This window comes from Vipera berus (genome assembly GCF_964194415.1).
Source record: "Vipera berus genome assembly, chromosome: 15".
Lineage (NCBI taxonomy): Eukaryota > Metazoa > Chordata > Lepidosauria > Squamata > Viperidae > Vipera > Vipera berus.
The window spans coordinates 2,715,086-2,738,656 of NC_138218.1; positions in this window are offsets into that span (position 1 = coordinate 2,715,086).

Here is a 23,571-nt window from a genome sequence, read left to right on the forward strand (position 1 = left end):
AGCTTTGGAATTTTGATGAAAATACGAATGACTTTCCCAGGGGGTAAGGGGTTGCAAGGAACAGGCCGAAAGTCCGGAGGCAGCCTGATCTGCAACATTGTTGCCCTCTTGCAAAAAACCTGGAAAAGGCTGATGACTACGAATGTGAGCAACAAAAACAGGATGTTGGCGTTCAAAAAGCAAATTTTGCAAGGTTAAAAAAAGTTGTAACAAATCTGGTTGAATGGATGGGGATAAATAAGATCCATAAATCACTTGAATTGTGTGATAAACATAAAAGTTATCAACAATAAGATTCAAAGGTTGAAATGAAAAAATTTGACAGGCCAAAATTGAAGCTGCCAATTCAGCTTTTTGAGCTGACCGCTGGGGTGTCGTTTGCTTGGTTATCCACTGACCATGCTCCAACCAGGCACAGGCGCCACACTCCTTGCTCCCATCTGCAAAAACTGTGACAGCCGAATGTAGGGGGTGAGGAGACAAGGGTGACAACCAGTCAATGTGTACAGTGCGAACAATTTGCAAATGATAATCGGGTGGTGGGTGACAAGAAACCTTGCCATGCCAATCAGCTAAGGAAAATTGCAATTCACTTGAGGTTTGAAAAAATGATTCCCAAATTTGCAAAGACATAGGCACAAAAAGAGTGTCTATCTCCAGCCCAATCAAGGCTTTCGTTTGGTGACGAATTTTAAAAATCAATTGAGCCAATTGGGCTTCTCTGGTTAAAATAGAAACTTTGGGCGTATGGGATAAATGAATCCACTCCAAAATTTTCAATTGGTTAGCACATTGAACGATAGCAGCAGTAAATAGTCCAGGCGTGTTTAAAATAATAGCAGCAAAAGGAACATCAATAACCATACGATCTACCCAGACCTTTTTTAAGGCATCATTTACTAACTGCAAAGTTTTAATATGTTGTTCTGACAAACAAATTTTGTCTGCTGGATGCTTTCCTAAGGTCAAAGCATTAAACAATGGAGATAGGTCTGATGTTGTCAATGACAAATATGGTCTTGCCCAATTAATGGTTCCCAGATATTGCTGCAATTGTACCAATGTTGGTTCTGATGGCAAAAATAATTTTGGAATATGGGGATAAGCCGCTGTGGATAAAAGCTTATGGCCTAAGTAGGAATAGGGTAACATATGTTGAACCTTTTGTGGACTGACAAAAAAACCCAAACTGATTTAAAATCCTTGTTAAAAAATCAAAAGTGGCCATGACAGTTCCTTTGGGGCCTGGTGCTGCAATTAAAATATCGTCCATATAATGATAAACCAAAAAATGTGGATGCTTATCGTGATGGTTACAACACCTTTGCCACGTACCATTGACACATGGTGGGGCTATTAAGCATGCCTTGAGGCAGCACTTTCCATTGATATCTTTGGGCAGGTTCTGAATTGTTAAAAACTGGCAATGTAAAAGCAAAAAGTTGTCTTTCTTCTTTACACAATGGGATCGAAAAAAATGCATCCTTTAAATCAATTATCATTAAATCATAATTTTGAGAAATTAAATTTGGATTAGGGATTCCTAGCTGCAATGCTCCCATTGGTTTTAATAATTTTTTGCAGTCCTCGTTAGCATTTTCATAAGCCAATTTCAATATCAATTCAGTTTGAGCATATTCATTGTCAATTTGTCTTGCAATTTCTTGCTGGAGTTGGTCTACGAACTCCGCATAGGGCTGATTAGGGCCCTGAAAAATTCTTGAAAAAGATAATTTTGGTTTTGAAGTGGTATCATCCACTTTTTAAAAGGCAGACAATGCAGCTTCTTTTATGACAGGAAAAGCGTCTCTAGGAGAATCTGCCTGTTCTGTGGCTGCTACAAATTGCCCTGTTCCAAATAATTGATCTCTGTTGACTCCTTGAGGTAGCCCAGCAAGAATCTTTTTTTCTACCTTTTTTTTCAGATTCCCAAACAACATTTTGTGATGGAGTCAAAACCATGTTAGCTATAGATTTCCAGTCAATTAAACACATGGTATAAGCGCTACCTATACTTATTAAAAATCCTTGCACATAGTTAGATTGAATGCCATAACTAGAAACAGCTTTCTTTTATTTCTTTGATCAATTCATAGTGCAAGGCTGTATACTCTTGGATTGGTTGACCTCCGGCTGCTGGTGCTGGCAAAAAATTGACAGGATAACAAGGTGACAAATCTTCCATGTTCAATTGTCCTGTCTGTGCAGCTTGTCGAAAAGCAGCCGCCACTAGTCCTTCTTTTGGTTATGATTTAACAGATTCTGGCTGAGCCTGAGGGGCACTGGGAGCCGCAGCTGAGGTGCCCTGCACGGTTTCTCCCAGATGAACAAGTCCCTCATAAGCAGGGGGAGCCGGAGAAACTGAAAAGGCTTCTTTCCCTTTACATGAATCAACAAACTTTCCATTAAGACTCACCAGGCTGTTCAAATCCTTTTTTGAAACTGCTGGTAATTGTTTGTCACTACTTTTAAGTAAAATATTAGAAGTTCTGACTATATCCTCAAGCTCTTTCAGATGCGCAGCCTGTTGCTTAGAAAATTTGTTCCCCATACTCACGAATGGATCGTCATCTTCACGAGGTGAGATCGGGTGCACAGCCTATTCCAGGCGATGAGTATGGAGACCGTAAGAGACGTATCCACTGGTAAAGAAGGAACTTTTTCTGGGGTATCCAGCAGGGGTGGTGGTGGTGGAGCAATCTTGGATTTGTCTATATGAAAAAAGAAAAAAACAAAACTTTAGGGGACCAGGAACACACCACCAGTGTTCCTAGCACTTGATAGAAGGCAGCGGAAATTGGAGAACAGCATTTCTCTGGCACTGAAAACTTCTTTTCTGCCTAGGCATATAATATAGCTGATGCAAGAGACTTTAGGCAAACAAAGCTACTCTTGGCCAGGAAGCCACAGATGGGGACTATGGAGATATTTCCCTCCGCACCAGCCCCTGCGTTCTGGCCCCCAAGGTCCAAGGGCCCTTGCACCTGCTGAGGAACCACCAGAGAGGTCAGGGGAGCACTTTGAAGGACCCAACTGCCATCCTTACTGTGGGGGCTGCCAAAGCCACCTGGGTTCTTGAGATGGAATTAGATCAGAGTAGCAGCTCTGCTAACAGCCATCAGGGGGCAGCAAAGGACCAGACTTTGCGCCATCTGCTGGCCCTCCCTGAGATGCTCAGCCCCAAGTTTTCTTTGAAGGGCCACTCTTAGCCTGCCTTCTTGCCAAGGAGGAGGGGCGCTGGGTCTCCCCAGATTAACGCCTCACAACCACCTGTCCAGGTAGTCTGCCCAACATGCTCTAGAGCAAGGGTATCAAACTCAATTTCACTGAGGGCTGCATTAGCACTGTGGTTGACCTTAGGGGGCTGGGTTGGGGGTGGTCATCTCAACATTGTTCGGTTTGGGGGGGCGCCTGTGAGGGCCCAGCTTGGGGGGGATCCATTGTCTCCAGGTGTGGAAGGCAAGACCAGGGCAAGCACTATAGCCTTGTCCACCAGGAGCCTGGCTGTCCCTCCCAGGCCATGCAGAGGACCCCCAGTGATGCCAGCTGCTCGGGGGGCACCCGGCTGCGCTTACCTCCTCCTTATGGTTGCTGCTGATTGGCTCGCTGTCCTTGGCAATTGGATGGGAGACCACCAGGAGAGGTCAGGAGGAGGGGACAAGGGATTGACAAAAAGGCAGCGTGGCTGCTTGTGGTTAAGTGCTAAGGCAGGACTTCTCTCAGACCCTTCCTCTCTTTATAATCTTCCTCCCTCCCCATTTTTCTTCTTTTTCCTTCCTCCCTTTCCTTCTTTTTCTTTGTCTTTCCTCTTTCCCTTTCTCCTTCCCTGTCCCTTGGATGCTGAAAGGCAAAAGGGGAAACATTTCTCTATGCCTTCTTGCCTTGTGATCAAATGCCACTTTGGCTGGTAGTCTGTGGCCACTTAAATACCGAGAACAAACCAGGTTCAGTTTATCCCATGCTTGCATTCAGTGGGTGTGAGAGCCTTCACAAGGCCAATGGTTCGTTAAGGCGCTTCCAAGAAAAAGGCAGCACGCAGGGATGCAATCAGGTGAAGCTTTATTTAAAGATAAAGCAGAGAAAATGAGTTCCCTGGCATGGAGGCATCCATGCCTGGATTGAGCCCATGGATCAGTCCCAGAGGGAGCTAGAACAAGAGCTAAAGAGCAGCCCCCGTGCAGGGGTTTTTATGGGGGTTCCTGGCCCCTCCCTTACCAATGAGAGTGAGGGGGCCGGAGGACCATTAACTCTTCCCAATAGGGCTGCAGGGGCCGGAGCCCCCTGATCCACCAGTGGGAGCAAAGGTGCCTCTTTGCTCCCATCTGGTGACCTTTTAAGGAACTGCCATGGCTGGCACGAAAACATCTAACAATTCCCCTTCTTGCCAGCCAATGACAGGGACTAGTGAATGTATGTGAGGGGGCGAGCAGGTGTCATAGACATACAGATGCATTGTACACGTTCACAAGACCAAACACAAATGCTTACGCATAAGGTTGTGCCGGTCAATGGGTACAGGTTTGGTGAACACGTCAGCTACCTGGTCAGTTGTACTACAATGTTTGACATGTATGAATCCCATTCTGGCAAGCTGCCTGAGATTTTTATAGCGGATGTCTATGTGGCGGGACCTAGAGCCCACCGCGTATGCCCCCGAGATCCCAATTGTGGCCGTATTGTCTTCTTGAATTTGGATGGTGCCCAGATGCTCGTTACCAGAGCATCGAACCAAATCAAATCATTGGCCATGTCCGACAGACTGGCATATTCCGCCTCGGCCGTGGAGCAAGAAACAAATTTTTGCTGCCTAACATGCCAATGGATAGGACAGCCATTTAGCAATATGAGGAAACCAGAGGTGCTCTGTCTACTCTTGACATCACCAGCCCAGTCTGCGTCCGAGTAAGCGGAGAGCTGAGCCGGTTTCCCCTTCTCTGGCTCCAGCACAAGGAGAGCATCGGCCGTGCCCCTGAGGTACCTAAGTACCCTCTTAACAGCAGTCCAGTGGAATTCTTTCGGGTGTTCCACTTACCTGGACAATAGATTCACAGCTAAAGCAATGTCAGGCCTGCTCCAATTGCTGATATATAGCAAGGAGCCAATCACAGATCTGTAAAACTTATTATCTGTGAACTCAGGACTGTCCTTGTGAGTGTGACTGTAATAGTCACTTTGTATCGGGCTACGCGTTGGGTTAGATTCTGCCATTTTGCATCTGGCCAACTCCTCAATCTTTTCTTTCTGAGATAGGGCAAACCCCTTCTCAGTGGGCAGGATGTGCACACCCAAGTACCTGTCAACCCGCCCCAAGGACTTCAGGATCGTCCACATAAACTAACACCCGTTCTGTGGTACCCTTGGAGTTGCATGTGAAAATGCACTCATCTGCATGGGATGCCCTGAAACCAATTTGTTCTAAGCTTTTTCTAAGGCAGTCGTACCATAGTTTGAGCCATATAACCCTTTTCGGAGCAGCCATGTGTTTCCCCTTTCCTGCTGGTAGCCAGGAGGGGCCCTCACGTAGATCTGCCGGTCCAAGTTGGCATGGAGGTAAGCCGTCTGGATGTCGAATCCCAGAGCAGCGGGGGGGGGGGGGCAAGTGGGCAAAGGACCCTGTGATCAGCGTGCCAGGCAGGGCAGCCCCTGAGGAGTTTGGGGGGGCCGTGGGGGCTTCCTCAGTCTCACTGGGAATTCCCTTCCGGTGGTGGATGCAGGAGCTGAATAGTTTTCAGAAGAAACAAGCTTGCCTTTGTTAATGATAAGCATCATTGTGCTCATTATGTGAGGCGGGGCACAATAAGGCAAAACACACTGCGTTGTGTTCCTGCCTGCAGTTTGGGAAGTGAAAGAATAGTCCAGTGGTGTGCAACATTGCGGAACGCAAAGTCAAAATGGGGCTTTGTGTGAGTTTGGGTGCCCCCCCACCCCTTAACTGTGTCTTTTGTTCTGGCCAACAGAGTAGTGTGATATTATGCTTCGGGGGGGACGTGCTGGGGGGGCACTATTGATTTCCCCTGTAATCTGCACTATTTTTGGATCGTGCAGCCCAAGATCCAATGCTCTGCCTTTGTGGGGGAACCTCGCCTGCTGCACCTGCACCCATCCCTACTCAAAGCCCCTTGTCAGCTTACTGGGCCCACAACGCTTCACACAAGGAACCACTTGCAGGCCATGATGTTGGGGGCCGAGGAAGGTTCCTTCAAAGATGTTCTCAGTAGCCCAGGCCGTGGATCAGGGAGACCTGGGTTCAAATTTAGGTTTATCAGACAGTGAAGGCATACCATCAACTGTTTAATCCATTGCATACTCTTTAGGAGAGGCTGTTATTTTCTTAGATATGGAGCTTTCTCTCCCTTGTGCTCACTGGAGCTTGTATTTTTAATCAGCAGAGTTGAGCAGTGTAGTGTATGCGTCTTAAGCATACATAGGATGTCAGCACAGCAGGGGGCTGGACAGCTCCAGGCTATAACCGCTTTTGGCGGGAAAACCTGAATGGAACAAAGCCTGACAGCTCCGGGGCATGGTCAGCTCTGGTGGGAAGCCAGGGTTTAAATCTATTGGCCACCTGCACTGGCGGGAAGCCCAGGTTTGAATCCATTGGTTGGGATTCACCTGGGCAGGTATAAAGAGACGCCAGGTAACCCCTTTTTCCCAGCTTCGTTCCTGACTACCCAGCTTAGTGTCCGTCTCTCTGTGCAACCACGCTACATTGCACTGGTGACAAAGGTGGGATCCTGCCCTGGACATCGCTAGCTGCGGATGAGACCCCATCAGCAGCACCGGATCAGGATACAGGACGACCCGAGACAGCGGAATGGCACAACTGGGTCAGTATCCCCTTTTTAATAGTAACCGTCCCAAAGAGTGGGAAGCCTTCGTGGGACAGCTCGAGTGCTACCTAAGGGCGAACGGGGTTAAGGATGACCAGCAGAGAGCAGCGGCGCTACTCTGCAGCTGCGGGACAGAAACGTACCAATTGGCGGTCGGCCTCTGCTCACCCGACGACGTCAACACCATCGGCTACAGCGAGCTGGTGGCTAAGCTGACTGAGCACTTCAGACCAGAAACGTCCGAAATCGCGTGGAGGTATCGTTTCAAAAAACGGGACCAACGCCCGGGTGAGTCCACTAAACAATACATGGCCGCCCTAAGGCAGGTAGCCCATCTCTGCAATTTTGAGAACCTAGAGATCAGGCTAGGGGATCGGATCGTCTGTGGGTTGCGGGATCGGAAGCTGCGGCAGAAGATATTCGCAAAACAAAAGCTAACCCTGAGGGACATCCAGGAGGAATTCCTAGCCTGGGACGTGGCCGAGGAGCCATCCACCAGCTGAGCGGTTGCTGCGGGGCTGAAGGGTCAGCATGCAAAGTGGACGCCATACACCGAACCCCACGACCGTTCACCACAACCCGAGACAACTCGAAGGAGCCAAGACCAGCCGCGATGGACCCGAAGTACCAGGAGTGCAGGTGCGGAGTAAACACCCCCCGGGCTACCCAACTCCCTAGTTACGATGCAAACCGGCCCCAGTCTACCCCGCACGGTGGCTGTGGACAGCCCCAATCTACCCAGTGTTCCGGCTGCAGCGCGAACGGCTCCTGATCTACCCGCTGCACAAGCTGCGGAGGTCAGCACCCCCGGTCTACCTGCCGGTTCAAATCGGCGAAGTGTCGAGCGTGTGGGAAGACCGGACACATCGCATCGGTCTGCAGAAGCAAGCAACGGGACAGCCTGCACAAAGTGGAAGCGGAGTTCCAGTCAGCCACAGGTACCGGGGAGCGGTTGCAGAGACTGACGGTCAGTCACGCGAAGGGACGGGCGGCCATTTGCTTAACAGGGGGGGCCACAGACACTCACTCTGAAAATAAAGCTAAGGGTGAAACTGCAAGGGGTCCCCTGCACGATGGAACTGGACTCAGGGTCGGCCGTTTCAATCGTCTCCGCCAGAACGTTTAAAGCAATTTGCGAGCGGAGTGGCCAGCGGGTTCCTTTGAGGTCATCTAGACTGACCCTCTCTGACTTTCAAAACTCACCGATAAATGTTCGAGGGGAGGCATCAGTAACGGTGCAGTACAGGGATTTCTCGGGCAAATTGGACATGTTGGTCGTGGAAGGGCAGAGAACCAGCCTTGTGGGGTTAGGGTGGTTCAAAGTGCTGGGCATCGGAATCACCGGAATTCACCAGATGCGGAACTGTTATTCACTGGAATCTGTCTGCAAAGATTTTGCAGACGTGTTTGATGAGCAGTTAGAGAAATACACAGGCTCCCCAATCTCCTTTAAATTAAACCCCTAGGTGCAGCCAATCAGAATGAAGGCTAGGAGAGTCCCGTTTGCTTTAAAGCACACGATAGAGCGGGAACTAGACAAGCTAGTAGACCAGGGGGTGTTAACTCCGGTCGATGGGGCGGATTGGGAAACCCCCATCGTGACGCCCCTCAAGGCAAATGATGAGGTCCGTATTTGCGCTGACTATAAAGGGACAATTACCAGAGCTCTGAGCGCCCATTCCTACCTGGTCCCCGCAGTTAGCAGCATCCTAGCATCCCTGCAAGGAGGGTCGGTGTTCGCAAAGCTGGATCTTGCCCAAGCTTATCAGCAGCTGCTGGTCAATCCAGAGGCTGCTAAAGAGCAAATGATAGTCACCCACAAGGGGGCGTTCCGGGTAGACCGGCTGCAGTTCGGGGTCAGCGTGGCTCCTGGGGTTTTCCAGGAGGTGATGGAAAAAACCCTCAAGGGAATACCAGGGGTTTGCCCTTACTTCGACGACGTCCTAATTGCAGGTAGCTCTGAGGACGTTTTGGCGGACCGATTGAAAGCTGTGTTAGAGAGGTTTAGGGCTGCAGGACTGAAACTCAAGAGGGAAAAATGCAAGATTGGGGTCACTGAGACAGAGTTTCTAGGGTTCAGGATTGAGGCTCAAGGCATCCACCCATCAGCATCCAAAGTCAGGGCGATCAAAGAAGCCCCAATTCCCAAAAACAAGTCTGAGTTGCAGGCATTCCTGGGCCTGCTCAACTTTTATCACACCTTCCTGCCACACAAAGCAACAATAGCAGAGCCTTTACACAGGCTGCTTGACAAGCAATCACCCTGGGACTGGTCTGACACACACACAAACACGTTCAACACACTGAAGAACCTGTTAGCAGGCAATGCTACAGTTACACACTTTAAGGAAAATAAGCCAATCTGCCTTGCGTGCGATGCATCCCCTTATGGGATTGGGGCAGTCCTCAGCCACAAAAGAATCAACAGAATGTAAATATTGTATATATGTATGTTAATAAGTTGTATATAGTTGTGAGGGTTGAAATGAAAGGGGGACAACCTCTCACTATGGGGGAAGGGGTGTAGTCTTAAGCATACACAGGATGTCAGCACAGCAGGGGGCTGGACAGCTCCAGGCTATAACCGCTTTTGGCGGGAAAGCCTGAATGGAACAAAGCCTGACAGCTCCGGGGCATGGTCAGCTCTGGCGGGAAGCCAGGGTTTAAATCTATTGGCCACCTGCACTGGCGGGAAGCCCAGGTTTGAATCCATTGGTTGGGATTCACCTGGGCAGGTATAAAGAGACACCAGGTAACCCCTTTTCCCCAGCTTCGTTCCTGACCTCAATAAAGAAGTTACTACCCAGCTTAGTGTCCGTCTCTCTGTGCGACCATGCTACATTGCAAGCAGCAAGGGCTCTTCTGGGTGCCGGTGGCCAACAGCAATCCTAAAGCAAGAAAGTCTGGCCAAATATCTGTTTAGTCATTGCCTTCTTTTCTGAAAATCATTTGAGTTTGCCCTTCCCACAGGCGGCTTACAGGGAAAACACCGTGGGAGTGAACAGGTTCTGTCCAGCAGAGAACATTGAGAAAATCGACACGACGGTCCTCTACTTGTACCTGAGGAATTACTACACACCCGACTGGATGGTGTTGGCTGGAGTGGGAATTGAACACCAGTTCAATTCTCGGTTACATAAAGTGATTTTTTACAATTTAAAATGGAGGGTTTGCCTTAAACCTGTTCTCAGAGCAGCTAGAAGAAAGTTAAAGTGATAAAAAAAAGATCGGAAGGATGTGCAGTACGCGTAGAATGTGGCCAGTTACTGTATTTCCTTTGACCATGAAGACGGAATTATGGATATTGATCCAAAATATCTGAACATCATCAAGGTCTTTTGAAAGAGGGGGAAGCTCCAGAAAGATTGGATTTGCAGTGCTTCTAAAGGCTGGAAAAAGGAGGCAATGCCGTGCTCGGCTGGTGGGAGGAAGCTCAGACCTCTTTCAGCAGGCAGCTGTTTCCTTCCCGGACATCTGGGGAAAGCCAGCGCTGTAGTTTTGAGTCAGGCTCCATTACGGTCATAAGTCGAGGATTCTGTGCCACTTGCAACTATAAAAATAAGCAAGCGTTAAAAGCAGTAAAAGGCGCACTTTCAAAAGCTGAAGGTGAAAAGAACACTGTAGTCCAAGGCTTTTAAACCAGTAGTACAGGTACCACCGGTGGTACATTGGCACCTGGCAGGTGGTATGCAACCATCCTAGAAAAGTAGCGGGGGAGGGGAATAAGCGGAACCGGTGGCAGCACCGCACAAGCCTGAGCAAGAGACGGCTGGAGCTGCAGGGCTGTCAGGGCTCAGCGGAAGCGCCAGGATCATCGCCAGGCTCTAGTGCCATTGTAACTTCGAACAGTCACTAAATGAACTGTTGTAAGTCAAGGACTACCTGTAGTTCATCACTTTTTTTCTTTTTTCTTTTTTTCTTTTGGTCATCAAGGTGTTGACCCCTTGCTAGGCTACTGGTGCTACTCGGATGTTGGCATATCCTAAAAGTGGCACAATGGGTGAAAAGGTTAAAAAGCCCTGCTCTAGGGCCAATCACTAGGTGCACAAATTCCCACAGGGCCTCTCTCCCTCTCTCTGCAGCTCGAGAAGGACATGTCCGACGTGAGTTTAGGGCCGACCCCCATCCCAGAGTTGGCCCACGTCATGATTGGACTGGAAAGCTGCTCCTTCCTAATAAGTGTCCACTTCTAGCTGGGGCGGCCCTTTTGCTTGGACGCCCGAGTGACCTTCCGGTTTGGCTTCTCTGCCCCAGGAGGAAGACTTCATCCCCTTCACTGTCCTGAACATGATGATGGGGGCGGGAGGTCTTTCTCGGCTGGAGGCCCCGGCAAAGGCATGTTCACACGGCTGTATCTCAATGTCCTCAACCGGTACGTCTCTCTGCCTCCCCTGAAGGAGCTGGAAGGCTTCGCTGCTAAGAGCCAGGAGCAGAGCCAAGCTGGGCCAGAGACTGGGGGCCCACACAATCAAAGGCTTTAGCATAGTCAATGAAGCAGAAGTAGATGTTTTTCTGGAACTCTCTAGCTTTCTCCATGATCCAGTGTATGTTGGCAATTTGATCTCTAGTTCCTCTGCCTCTTCGAAATCCTGCCTGTACTTCTGGTAGTTCTCGATCCACATACTGCTGGAATCTAGCTTGTAGGATTTTAAGCATAACTTTACTAGCATGAGAAATGAGTGCAATGGTGCGGTAGTTTGAACATTCTTTGGCGCTGCCTTTCTTTGGAATTGGAATGTAAACTGATCTTTTCCAATCCTGTGGCCACTCTTGAGTTTTCCAAATTTGCTGGCAAATTGAGTGTAGCACTTTTACTGCATCGTCTTTTAAGATTTTGAATAGCTCAGCTGGAATACTGTCACCTCCACTAGCTTTGTTGTTGCTCAGCTTTTCTAAGGCCCACTTCACTTCACATTCTAGGATGTCTGGCTCGAGGTCAGTGACCACCTCATTGTGATTATCAGGGACGTTAAGCTCATTCTTGTGCCGGTTTATACATGGTGCTAAATCCTAATTAGCTTCAATTGTGGGGTGTTTTTGTTTCAGTTTTGCTAATCCAGCAGTGATAGAGCTCCTGCTCCTAACCCGCCTGTACCCTCCAATCCATGTCCACAGTTGCAAGCAAGCCAGTCTTTACACAAATTGCAGGTCTTTAACTCACAGGGTTGGTAGCGTGGTCTCTGGGATAGCTCAGAACTCCAGTTATAGTCTAGATCAGAAAAATCTGCAGAAGCTTTGTGACCGCTGCGATTACCACAGGAATATAAAATTGGGGTGTCTTGAAGTGTTTTTTTTTAAATTCCATTTATATCCCGCCCTTGGCCTTGATTTGGCCCAAGATGGAGGACGCGCTCGGCTGAGCTCCGCGAGCTCCAGCTGATAGGCGTCCCCTGGGAGCCCCTCACAAGCCTTTATGGCTTGCTGAGATGGGATTGGGGTTTGCCGAGGGGCAATGTGGCAACGCGGAGGCTGACGAAGCCAGCAGCGGTCTTTTTGGATTTGTGCTGTTTGAGCGACCGGTTGCTGGCTGCTGGCCCTGCTACCTACCGGCTGCTTCCTCCCGCCGTTTCTTACTCTCTCCGGAGCGTTCGGGCTGCTCATATCTGGCGTGGCGCTCCCTGCTGCTTTCGGGTCGTCCGGGCCACTTTGGTTGTTCTCGGGCCGGCTCGGGCTGATGAGGAGGACGCCCGTCGGTGAGGAGTGTGCCCGTGAGGCCCGTTGGGCTGTCCGGTCGGCGGCGGTGATGATGGCGTCGGCGGCGTGGGCGTCGGCCTTGGCGCGGGTAGCAGCCTGCGCGACGATTTTTTGGGCCGCGCTCGGCGGTGATGACGATGGCGGCGGTGGCCCGGGTTTGGCGGCGACGGTGACAACGATATGCTCCGGACGCTCAGGAATTCACCAGCTTGGTTTAGGGCCATTTTTGTCTGTACCGGCGTTCCTGAGACTGTTGCCCTGTCTGCGGGGGCCGGCTGCTGACTCTGGTGCCTTTGGGCTTTTGATCTTTTCACCGGCGGCGGGACTTCCATGTGGCCCCAAGCCGCCTTGGCCCGCTTTGGTGGTGGTGTCGCCCTCGGGCCGTTTTGGCGGTGGAGAGGGCGACTATTATTACTTACCTTGGCGACGATGGTTGACCTATACCCTTGCTTCAGGCCGCCTCTTATGGTGACGGCGTCTTCGGACCGCTTGGGTGGCGAAGAGGACGACTGGGAGTTATCTTACCGGAGCAAGGACGACATGGGGCTCCTGCATCGTGTATCATCTTTGGACTGCTCTTGCAGTGACGCCGGTGATTCAGACTATTTTTATTCTGGCCTGCCTACCCTCCTTGTCTTGGACACACTTTTTACCATCTGCCTGCCTATCCTCTCCCCTCTCCCTTTGGACTTTCGACATACCTGGGTATCGGCCACGGTGGGAGAGTGGCTGGACTTCTCCATTTGCAACCTCATAGAGGTGGGAGCTCTATGGGGTTTGCCTACCCAGAGGATACCTGGTCCACCCCCAGGAATGGAGTCTCTACCCGTTGTGAGAGAACGGGCTGCGGCCTGTCTTGGGGGCCACCCAACTGAGTGGCAGTGAAGTTGGGTGGGGATCCAGACTTCTGTCATGTTCAATCCTCCCATGGACAACTAAGGGATGCCTATCCTGGACTGTTTGGACTTTTTATACTTATGCGGCAATATACGAGCACGCGTTTGTACGCCCTCAGGGGTGCCCCCCTCTCCTGGGTGCGACCTGCCTCCTTAAACGTTGATAACCTTGATGACGGGCCCGAGTTTTGGGTCTCTGAGAGATGGCTGGGCAGGGGCAGGGGCTGTCCATGTAAATCTAGAAAGCCTCTGATTATTTTTTTATCCAAATTTTTTATAGGGCTAGGGAGCGGGGTGGGAGATAGCGGTTGTTTGGCTATGGGGGGTGGCCGATCTACCATGGTTCAGACCAGCCTTGGGTCTGATAGCACGGGGGGAGAACGGGGTGGCGTTGTCGCCGGGGCTCATGAGCGGGTCGTGGGATTATCAATTCCCACGACGGGGAATGGCAGCAGGCAGATAGACAGGGGGCCGTATCGCTACCGGGAGGGCCGTCCCCGCTATTTGCAAGCGGTGAGGCGCTCCGACCCTCTGCTTCTTCCCCGAGATCCCGGGAGCGAGGATGTGCAGCCTCCTGAGCTCCGGCTGGTGTACCTGAATGCCAGGTCCGTGGTTAATAAAGCTCCCCTCGTTAGGGATTTAGTTGAGGGTGAGCATGCGGACCTGGCTTGCATCACGGAGACTTGGTTGGGCCCAGAGGGTGGGGTCCCTTTGGTTGACCTCTGCCCACCAGGCTTCCGGGTGCTACACCGGCCACGAGCTCATGGTAGGGGTGGGGGAGTGGCGGTTACCATTAGGGAGACCTTATGTCCACGGGAGGCCACCGTTTCTCAGATAGTCGGGTGTGAGTCTCTCTTTATGAGATTTGGTCCTGGGGCGCAGTTTGGCTTGCTGCTGGTGTACATTTCGCCTAGTCACACAGCGGCAGCCCTGCCCGAGCTGCTCGATATCCTCTCGGGCTTGGTGGTTGAGTTTCCCAAACTTATAGTTTTGGGAGACTTCAATCTACCATCCCTGGGAGGTTCATCTGAGCTAGCTCGGGAGTTCATGGCTTCCATGGCGGCCATGGACCTGACGCAAGTAATTTCAGAGCCAACTCATGAGGGAGGCCACACCCTTGACCTGATTTTTTTATCTAGACGGTGGTTGGATGATCTAGGTGGGGGCTCTCCATTTATTATGCCCCTGTCATGGACCGATCATCATCTCCTGCGGCTGGTCTTCCGTTTTGCCACCCCCCGCCGTGGGGGCACGGAGCCAATTAGATGGTACCGCCCCAGACGCTTAATGGATCCTGATAGATTCCAAGTGGCGCTGGGGTCCCCACCTGCCTCCACTGCTCACAGCTCGGCGGATGCCTTAGTGGAAGCCTGGGAAAGGGCAGCCACTGAGGCACTTGACCGGGTTGTACCCTTGCGGCCCCTGACCCGGCGCAGATCCCAGCGAGCTCCATGGTTTTCCGCGGAGCTCCGGGAGATGAAGCGTCGGAAACGGGGCCTAGAGAGCTGCTGGAGGTCTAGCCGATCCGAACCCGACCGGTTGCGGTTAAGAACCTATATTAGGTCTTATCTCGCAGCGATGAGGGTGGCGAGGTGCAATTACTTCTCCACCCTCATCGCGTCCGCAGATAATCGCCCGGCCGCCTTGTTTAGGGTGACTCGCTCACTTCTTAATCAGGAGGTGAGGGAGGATCCCTTGCAGGGTCGTGCCGAGGAATTTAGTCAACATCTGTCGGATAAAATCGCTCGGATTCGGACCGGTTTGGACTCCAGCTGGGCAGAGTCGGGCGATCAGGACACGGGCGGTCTTGTCAATGTTACCTGGGAAGAGTTCGATTCTGTGACCCCTGATGAAGTGGACAGGATTATGGGGAGGCTGAGCTCCTCCACATGTTTGTTGGACCCGTGCCCTTCCTGGCTGGTTTATGCAGCTAGGGAGAGGACACGAGGCTGGCTCCAGGCGGTTATATCTGCTTCTTTGAGTGAGGGTTATTTCCCCACCGTCTTGAAGGAGGCGGTGGTGAGACCTCTCCTCAAGAAGCCTGCCTTGGACCCGGCTGTTTTGAACAACTTTCGTCCAGTCTCCAACCTTCGCTTTCTTGCGAAGGTTGTCGAGAGTGTGGTGGCACATCAGCTCCCTCTGGTCCTGGATGAAGCGGATTATCTGGACCCCTACCAATCGGGTTTCAGGCCCGGGTACAGCACGGAGACGGCATTGGTCGCTCTGGTGAATGATCTCTGGAGGGCTCGGGATAGGGGATATTCCTCTGTCCTAGTCCTATTAGACCTCTCGGCGGCTTTCGATACCATCGACCATGGTATCCTGCTGCGGCGTCTCAGGGGATTGGGAGTGGGAGGCACAGTTCTTCAGTGGTTCTCCTCCTATCTCCTGGGACGCTCGCAGTCGGTGTTGGCAGGGGGGCAGAGATCGGCCCCTAGGTCTCTCGTTTGTGGAGTTCCTCAGGGGTCGGTTCTCTCGCCTCTCCTGTTCAACATCTACATGAAACCGCTGGGTGAGATCATTCGTGGTTTTGGAGTTGGGTATCATCAATATGCTGATGATACCCAACTTTTCATCTCGACCCCAAACCACCCCAGTGATGCCCTCGCTGTGATGTCCCGTTGCCTGGAGGCGGTTCGGGTCTGGATGGGGAGGAACAGACTTCAACTCAACCCTGACAAGACTGAGTGGCTGTACATTCCGGCATCCCGGGACATTCAAAATGTTCCATCTCTTTCTATGGGGGGTGAGCTCTTACCCCCCGTGGATAGGGCTCGCAACTTGGGAGTCCTCCTAGATTCACGGCTTACCCTGGAAGATCATATAGTGGCCGTGACTAGGGGGGCTTTCGCCCAGGTTCGCCTGGTGCGCCAGTTGCGGCCCTATCTGAACCGGGATGCCCTGTGTACGGTCACTCATGCGCTCGTGACCTCTCGCCTTGACTACTGTAATGCTCTCTACATGGGGCTTCCCTTGAAGACCACTCGGAGGCTCCAACTGGTACAGAATGCGGCCGCGAGAGTTGTCTTGGGAGTTTCCCGGTACTCCCATGTTACACCTTTGCTCCGCGAGCTGCATTGGTTACCAGTTGTCTTTCGGGTGAGGTTCAAGGTTTTGGTTACGATCTTTAAGTCCCTACATGGCATGGGTCCGGGATACCTCAGGGACCACCTGCTGCCGGCATCAACTCCCCTCCGCCCTGTGCGTTCCCACAGAGAGGGCCTCCTCAGGGTGCCTCCAGTCAAGGAATGCTGACTGGTGGCCCCCAGGGGGAGGGCCTTCTCTGTGGGCGCTCCGGCATTATGGAACCAACTGCCGGTGGAGCTCCGGACGGCATCAGACCTCCGAACTTTCCGTCGTGGCCTGAAGACCCACCTATTTGAAATGGCTGGTCTGGCCTGATGGGGGATTATGGGTTTTAATTTGTCGTTTTAGATTTGTATTACTGTTTTTTAACTGGGCATGGGTTTAATCTTTTTTAATTTTTGTATTGTCTTTTTTATATATGCCCTGTGAACCGCCCTGAGTCCCTACCAAGGAGAAGGGTGGTATACAAATTAAATAAAACTTGAAACTTGAAACTTCTCCGAAGACTCAGGGCGGCTTACAAGCTTAGCAGTAGCCTTCATTCTATGTATATGCCTGCTTATTAGGGCTTTCACACACACCCCAAGCGGCATTATTACAAAGTCAGCTTAATTGCCCCCAACAATCTGGGTCCTCATTTTACCTACCTCGGAAGGATGGAAGGCTGAGTCAACCTTGAGCATGGTGGGACTCGAACCTGCACTAATTGCAGGCAGCTGGTGTTACTTAAGGAGGCATTAGCCCATTGCTCCACCAAGGCTGTTTGCTGTCTAGGCGTTATTAATTCAGAGTCTGCAAAATATAAAGCACATCCTGCTAGTGTGATATCAGCGCCAGCAGCATTTACATTAACATAAATAAAAACATATTTTACTTAGCATTGCAGGGAGATAATGTAGCATCATTCATCATTTCACAGGCTATACAGTAAGTATTCTGCACCTCATCGTTAAAATTACAACACACCATGCTACAGCCGGGCAAAACGGGCCTGAATAAAAAAATTCTTTATCATAACCCCTGCAACAGATTTTGTCACATTCTTCCGGCTGGGGCCTTGTGTCAGCCTGTGTGACGCTCGCTTTTGCAGTTGTTTTAAAACCAGCTTTGGAACCAGAGGTTGCCATCTTCAAGAGACTGGTGGAATTAAATCGCTAGCTGTTCAGACCTGCCTGTACAATCTCCCCCGCGCATGCTATGACACGTCCTTGAGCCTTGCGCCTGTCCAGAATCACGTGGTATGACATGCACAGGCATGTTTTAAATGTTTTTTTTCCCCACCCTGCATTCGAGAAAATGATTTTAAAACCTCCTAGAAATAAATACCTTTTAGAAAAAGGGGGTTAAACGCAAGCCCTGGCCTCCTTTTAGGGCCTCCCTTTTTCCCTGCTTTTGAGGCGCTGATTTTTAAAACTCCACAAAAATTAAAAGCATCATTAGGCTAGAATGATTAGAAATAAAAAGCATTTATTATTATTATTATTTCCCAGCTCCCCAAAGTAGGGGTTGTTTCCTAAAAGCAGAGGCCTCTGTTAATTGTTTATTTAGCTTATTCTGTTTGTTTTGAATGTCCATAGAATTAGGTTAAGCTAATCATGTACCCAGAGGCTTGACTGCCTTGACTTATTTGAAGTAGCCGAAGGACCGCTCGGGACGACAGGCTAGTTAAACAACAAGTTTATTTAGAGCAAGGCAAGACAGAGAATAACTTGTCCGGCTTTTATAGCCGGCAGCTGGTAGCGAGGACCAATCAGATGTATTTATTTTGGCGCCGTGTCAGGCAGGGACCAATCAGCGTCGTCTTCTGTTGACAGCTCCGGCTTCCGCGTGGTGTGGTGTTTTGACAGCCGCGAGCTGTCAGTGGCTGCGCCTGCGCAGTGTGGCGGACGCTTTGACAGCTCAGTCTTCTTCACGGTCCGGAGTTTGACAGCCGCGAGCTGTCAGTGGAGGCGCCTGCGCAGTACGGGGAACTTTGACAGCTGTCAAAGTTCCCGCGTGTATTCCTGTCAGGCGGCTTCCCTTATATATGCTTTGACGATGCTTTTGTGCTGTTAACATATACACTCAAGGGAATGTTTACATCATGTTATATCATATATAATACACCCCTTACCCCTCCCCTGGTGCGTTTCTTTCCTCTTGGATGTTTGACCCTGCCCACTGATAGTCCTTTAGGTAGGTGGGTGGTCTTCGATTCCTGGATGATCGGCGAAGGGGTGGTGGATGGTCTGGTTCTGGTTCTTCGTTTTGGTGTTCAACTTCCTGGTTTGGGATAGGCAGCATTTCCGGTGGGGGTTGTAAGTCGGCGTTGGTTGGTTGCTTGGAATTGTGTGGCGGTTGTCTGGGTCTGAGCTGGTCAATATGGCGGCGTATGTTGCCCTGTGCCTGCGTAGCTATGAGGTATGAGATGGGCCCTGTTTGTTTTATTACTGTCCCTTGAACCCACTTGTTTTTATCTGTGTATGATCTTGCCCATATTAATTGACCAGGGTTGAGTGTGCGGCCGGGGTGGGGGTGCTGTTTTTCTTCTGGGTATGTGTCGGGGTGCAGTCTGTCGAGACGTGTTATTAGCCTCCTCCCCCATCTTAATTCCGCTGGTGATTTGCCCGTTGTGGAGCATGGCATTGTGTGTTGTGACAAGAGGAACTGGCTGAGTCGCCTCTGCCAGTTCCCTTTAACGAATTTTTTTTAATGCTTCTTTCGTGGATCGTACCATAATTTCAGCCATTCCGTTCGACGACGGGTGGAACGGCGCCGACGTGACCAGCCTAATACAATTCTTCGTAGCGAAGATCTGAAATTCACGAGAGGTGAATTGAGGTCCATTGTCGGAAACTATGGTGTCAGGTAGGCCGTGCGTTGCGAATATTTTTCTTAAGGCTTGAATAGTGGCTGCGGACGTTGTTTTCCTAAGGGGCGTGACTTCCAGCCATTTGGAATAGCTGTCTACTGCTATTAAGAAACTTTGGCCCTGGATAGGTCCTGCAAAATCTATATGTATACGTGACCAGGGGTTCCTTGTAGTCTCCCATTTATGGATCGGTGCCTGGGGGGGTTCACTCCTGGTCTCCTGACAGGTATAACACCCACCCACATACTTTTCAATTTGTTTATCTATGCCAGGCCACCATACATAACTTCTAGCCATTGCCTTCATTTTTACAATTCCAGGGTGCCCTTCATGTAAAATGTGTAATGTTTGGTCTATGTTTTTCTCTGGTATGATGACCCTATTTCCCCATAGTAGGCATCCTCTATGTGTTGAAATCTCGTTTTTCCTGTTATAATAAGGTTGGAATTGGGGTTGTGGGTTTTGAGCTGGCCACCCTGTTGTGGCCCATTTGAGGACTCTGGCAAGTATTTTATCTTTTGCTGAATTATTAGCTATAATGTTTGCCGTCAGGGGGCATTCTGGAAGCTGAGAGATTGCTAAAATTAGGCTGGCTGGGGCTGGATCTGAGTCCCTGGTTTGTATGGGCAGTCTGCTGAGGCAGTCAGCATGTCCTAATTCCTTACCTGGTTTATGTATTAGTTGATAAGAATAGGCTGCTAAGAACGTTGACCATCTTAAGATTCTCGGGGAGAGAATTTGTGGTGTAATTTTATTCCAAGTAAATATGCCTAGCAGGGGTTTGTGATCTGTAAATATCGTAAATGGTCTTCCATACAGATAATCATGAAATTTTTTGACCCCTGCTACTATCGCTAGGGCTTCCCTGTCAATTTGTGCATAGTTTCTTTCTGCTTTGGTCAGAGTGCGAGAATAGAAGGCTATGGGTCGTTGTGTGCCATCCTTGAATAGGTGACTTAAGACTGCCCCAATTCCGTAGGGAGAGGCATCGCAAGCGATGCATATTGGGGTGTCTTCTCTGAAAAGGGTGATGGTTGAGCTTTGACAGATAATTTTTTTTAACGATTGGAAACTATTTTCATGTTCTTTGGTCCAGGACCAAGTTGTACCCTTATCGAGGAGCCTATGGAGAGGCTCTGCAATAGTGGCTTTGTGGGGAATGAAAGCATGGTAAAAGTTTAACAGTCCCAAAAAGGATTGAAGCTCTTGCTTATTCCTAGGGCTGGGTGCGGTTTGAATAGCCCTTAGTTTCTCAGAGGTGGGGTGGATGCCCTGGCTATCGATTTTATACCCTAGGAATTCTGTAGAAGTGACTCCAATGGAGCACTTTTCCCGCTTAAGTTTGAGACCGGCTTCTCTGAGCCGGCTCAGCACAGCTGACAGCCTGTCAGCTAAACTAGCTTCATTTTCTCCGGCGATGAGAACATCGTCAAAATAGGGGCAGACCCCGGGTATTCCTTTCAGGGTCTTTTCCATGATACCCTGGAAGATACCCGGGGCTGCAGATATGCCGAACTGAAGCCTCTTAACTTTAAAAGCACCGCGGTGGGTGACAATAGTTTGCGCTTCCGCGGTGTCGTCTGTGACAGGCAGCTGTAAATATGCCTGCGAGAGGTCGAGCTTGGCGAAAATGGTGCCAGAGCGGATGGAAGCAAATACGTCCCTTACCGCTGGCACCGGGTAAGCATGGGGGCTGAGGGCTAGGTTGACTGTCGCCTTATAGTCAGCGCATACTCTCACTTCGCCATTAGGTTTGATTGGGGTGACAATAGGGGTCTCCCAGGTTCCCCCATCTGTTGGCTCCAGCACCCCTAGACTCACGAGTCGGTCAAGCTCATTTTCAATTTTTTCTTTGAGGGCAAAGGGTACCCTCCTAGCTCTTATTTTAATTGGTTGGATTGCTGGATTTAATTGCAGGGAAATGGGGGGACCTGTATATTTCCCTAAAGTGCCCTCGAAAACGTCGGCGTACTTTTCGCAAACGGCTTCCAGGCTGGGTGTTTGAATGGTATTAACCCCAGATAAGGCGATGCCTAGTGGCGTGAACCAGTTAAGCCCTATCAAGTTGGTACGGTTCCCTGGCGTAACTAAAACCTCCAGGGTGCCTTTGAACCCCTTATACTGTACAAGGACCTTGGCTTTCCCTTCCAGCGGAATAGGGGTTTTCTGGAAGTCTGCAAGGTGAACCTGAGTTTGTTTCAGGGGAATTTGTCTTCGGCCTTTCTGACAGATCTCCTGATAGGTAGTTAGCGAAATTAAGGAGACCGCTGACCCTGAATCCACCTCCATGTGGCAAGGCACCCCCTGAATTCTGACCCAGACCTTAACCTTGGAACTTATGCAGTTTACCCTATCGATTGTCTCAACCCGGTTGCCTGGTGGGGTTTCCCTGTTGGCCTGGGCAGCTGGCCTACCTGGGGGGTTTGCCTCCACCTCATTGACGTTGTCCCGGCCCTTGCTGCGGCACACCGGCTTGATGTGGCCAGTCTTCCCGCAGTTGTGGCATTTTGCGTTCCTAAAGCGGCAGCTTCCACGGGCATGGTTGCCCCCGCAGCTGGCACAGGCGGCTCGTTGCACGTAACGCGGGGGTGGCGGTGGAGGGTCCCTGACTCCTCGGCGGTCCGACGTTTTTCCCCTCCTCGGCTGTCGGTGCTCCATCCTGCGCTGTAGGGCTTCTCCATCGGTGAAATCTACCGACTCTCCGCTGTCGCTGAAGGTTGCGCTTTCCTGGTAGACGGTCGCCGGGGTCTCTGGGGTCATGTTCGTCGGCTTCTTTTTGTGGCTGTGTTCATATGCCATGATCTCCCTGGTCAGCTCAGCCAGATTCATGTCAGGTTTGGACGTCAGTTTTTTTTTGTAGTTTCTCGTCCCTCAGACCGATCACCACCTGGTCCCTGATGCGGTCTTCCAGGTCGGGGAAGCAGCAGTTCCGCGCGGCGTGTCTGACCCCGGCGATGAACTCGTTGGCGGGCTCGTCCTGCCGTTGTTTCTTTTGTGCGAATTGCACCCGCCAGTACAGTTCCGAGCGAGCCGGCATGTAGTACTTGTTCAGCTGGTCCACCAGGTCCGCGTAGGAGACGTCCGTGATGGGCACTGGGCTGAACAGCCCGACGGCTGCGTCGTACACCGGGGGCCCGCTGATGTACAGCAGGGCGGCGGCCTTTGCTCGGTCGTCAGTAATTTTACTGACGAGGAGAAATCCTTCAACTTGGCCGAGGTGTGATTGCCATCTCTCGGGATGGCGGGTATCAAACTCCCTCACACGGCCGAAGTTTGCCATGTCGTCCGGTCCTGGGTTGCTCCGATGGAAGTTAAAACTTCCGTGTCAGCTCTTGCCGGGAACTCTCTTCCTCGGCCGTGACTTCAGCTCCGGAGCGATCCCATCCTCGTCGCCAGTGAAGTAGCCGAAGGACCGCTCGGGACGACAGGCTAGTTAAACAACAAGTTTATTTAGAGCAAGGCAAGACAGAGAATAACTTGTCCGGCTTTTATAGCCGGCAGCTGGTAGCGAGGACCAATCAGATGTATTTATTTTGGCGCCGTGTCAGGCAGGGACCAATCAGCGTCGTCTTCTGTTGACAGCTCCGGCTTCCGCGTGGTGTGGTGTTTTGACAGCCGCGAGCTGTCAGTGGCTGCGCCTGCGCAGTGTGGCGGACGCTTTGACAGCTCAGTCTTCTTCACGGTCCGGAGTTTGACAGCCGCGAGCTGTCAGTGGAGGCGCCTGCGCAGTACGGGGAACTTTGACAGCTGTCAAAGTTCCCGCGTGTATTCCTGTCAGGCGGCTTCCCTTATATATGCTTTGACGATGCTTTTGTGCTGTTAACATATACACTCAAGGGAATGTTTACATCATGTTATATCATATATAATACATTATTGATGGGGTTAGGTTCAAGATGCCTTATCTGAAAAGAGGGTTGCTTGTGAAACTTGTGAGTTTCGCCCCATTTTACGAATTTCCTCGCCACATTTGTCAGCTGAATCAGTGAAGTTGTTAAATTACTAACATGGTTGTGAAGTGAATCTGGCTTCCCCATTGATTTTGCTTGCCAATGTTGCAAAAGGGGACCACATGATCCCCCCATGCTACAACCGTCATAAATATCAACCCGCTACCAAGCATCTGAATGTAAATCACATGACCATATGGATGCTGCAATGGTCATAAGTGTGAAAAATGGTCATAAGTCACTTTCAGTGCCGTTTGTAACTT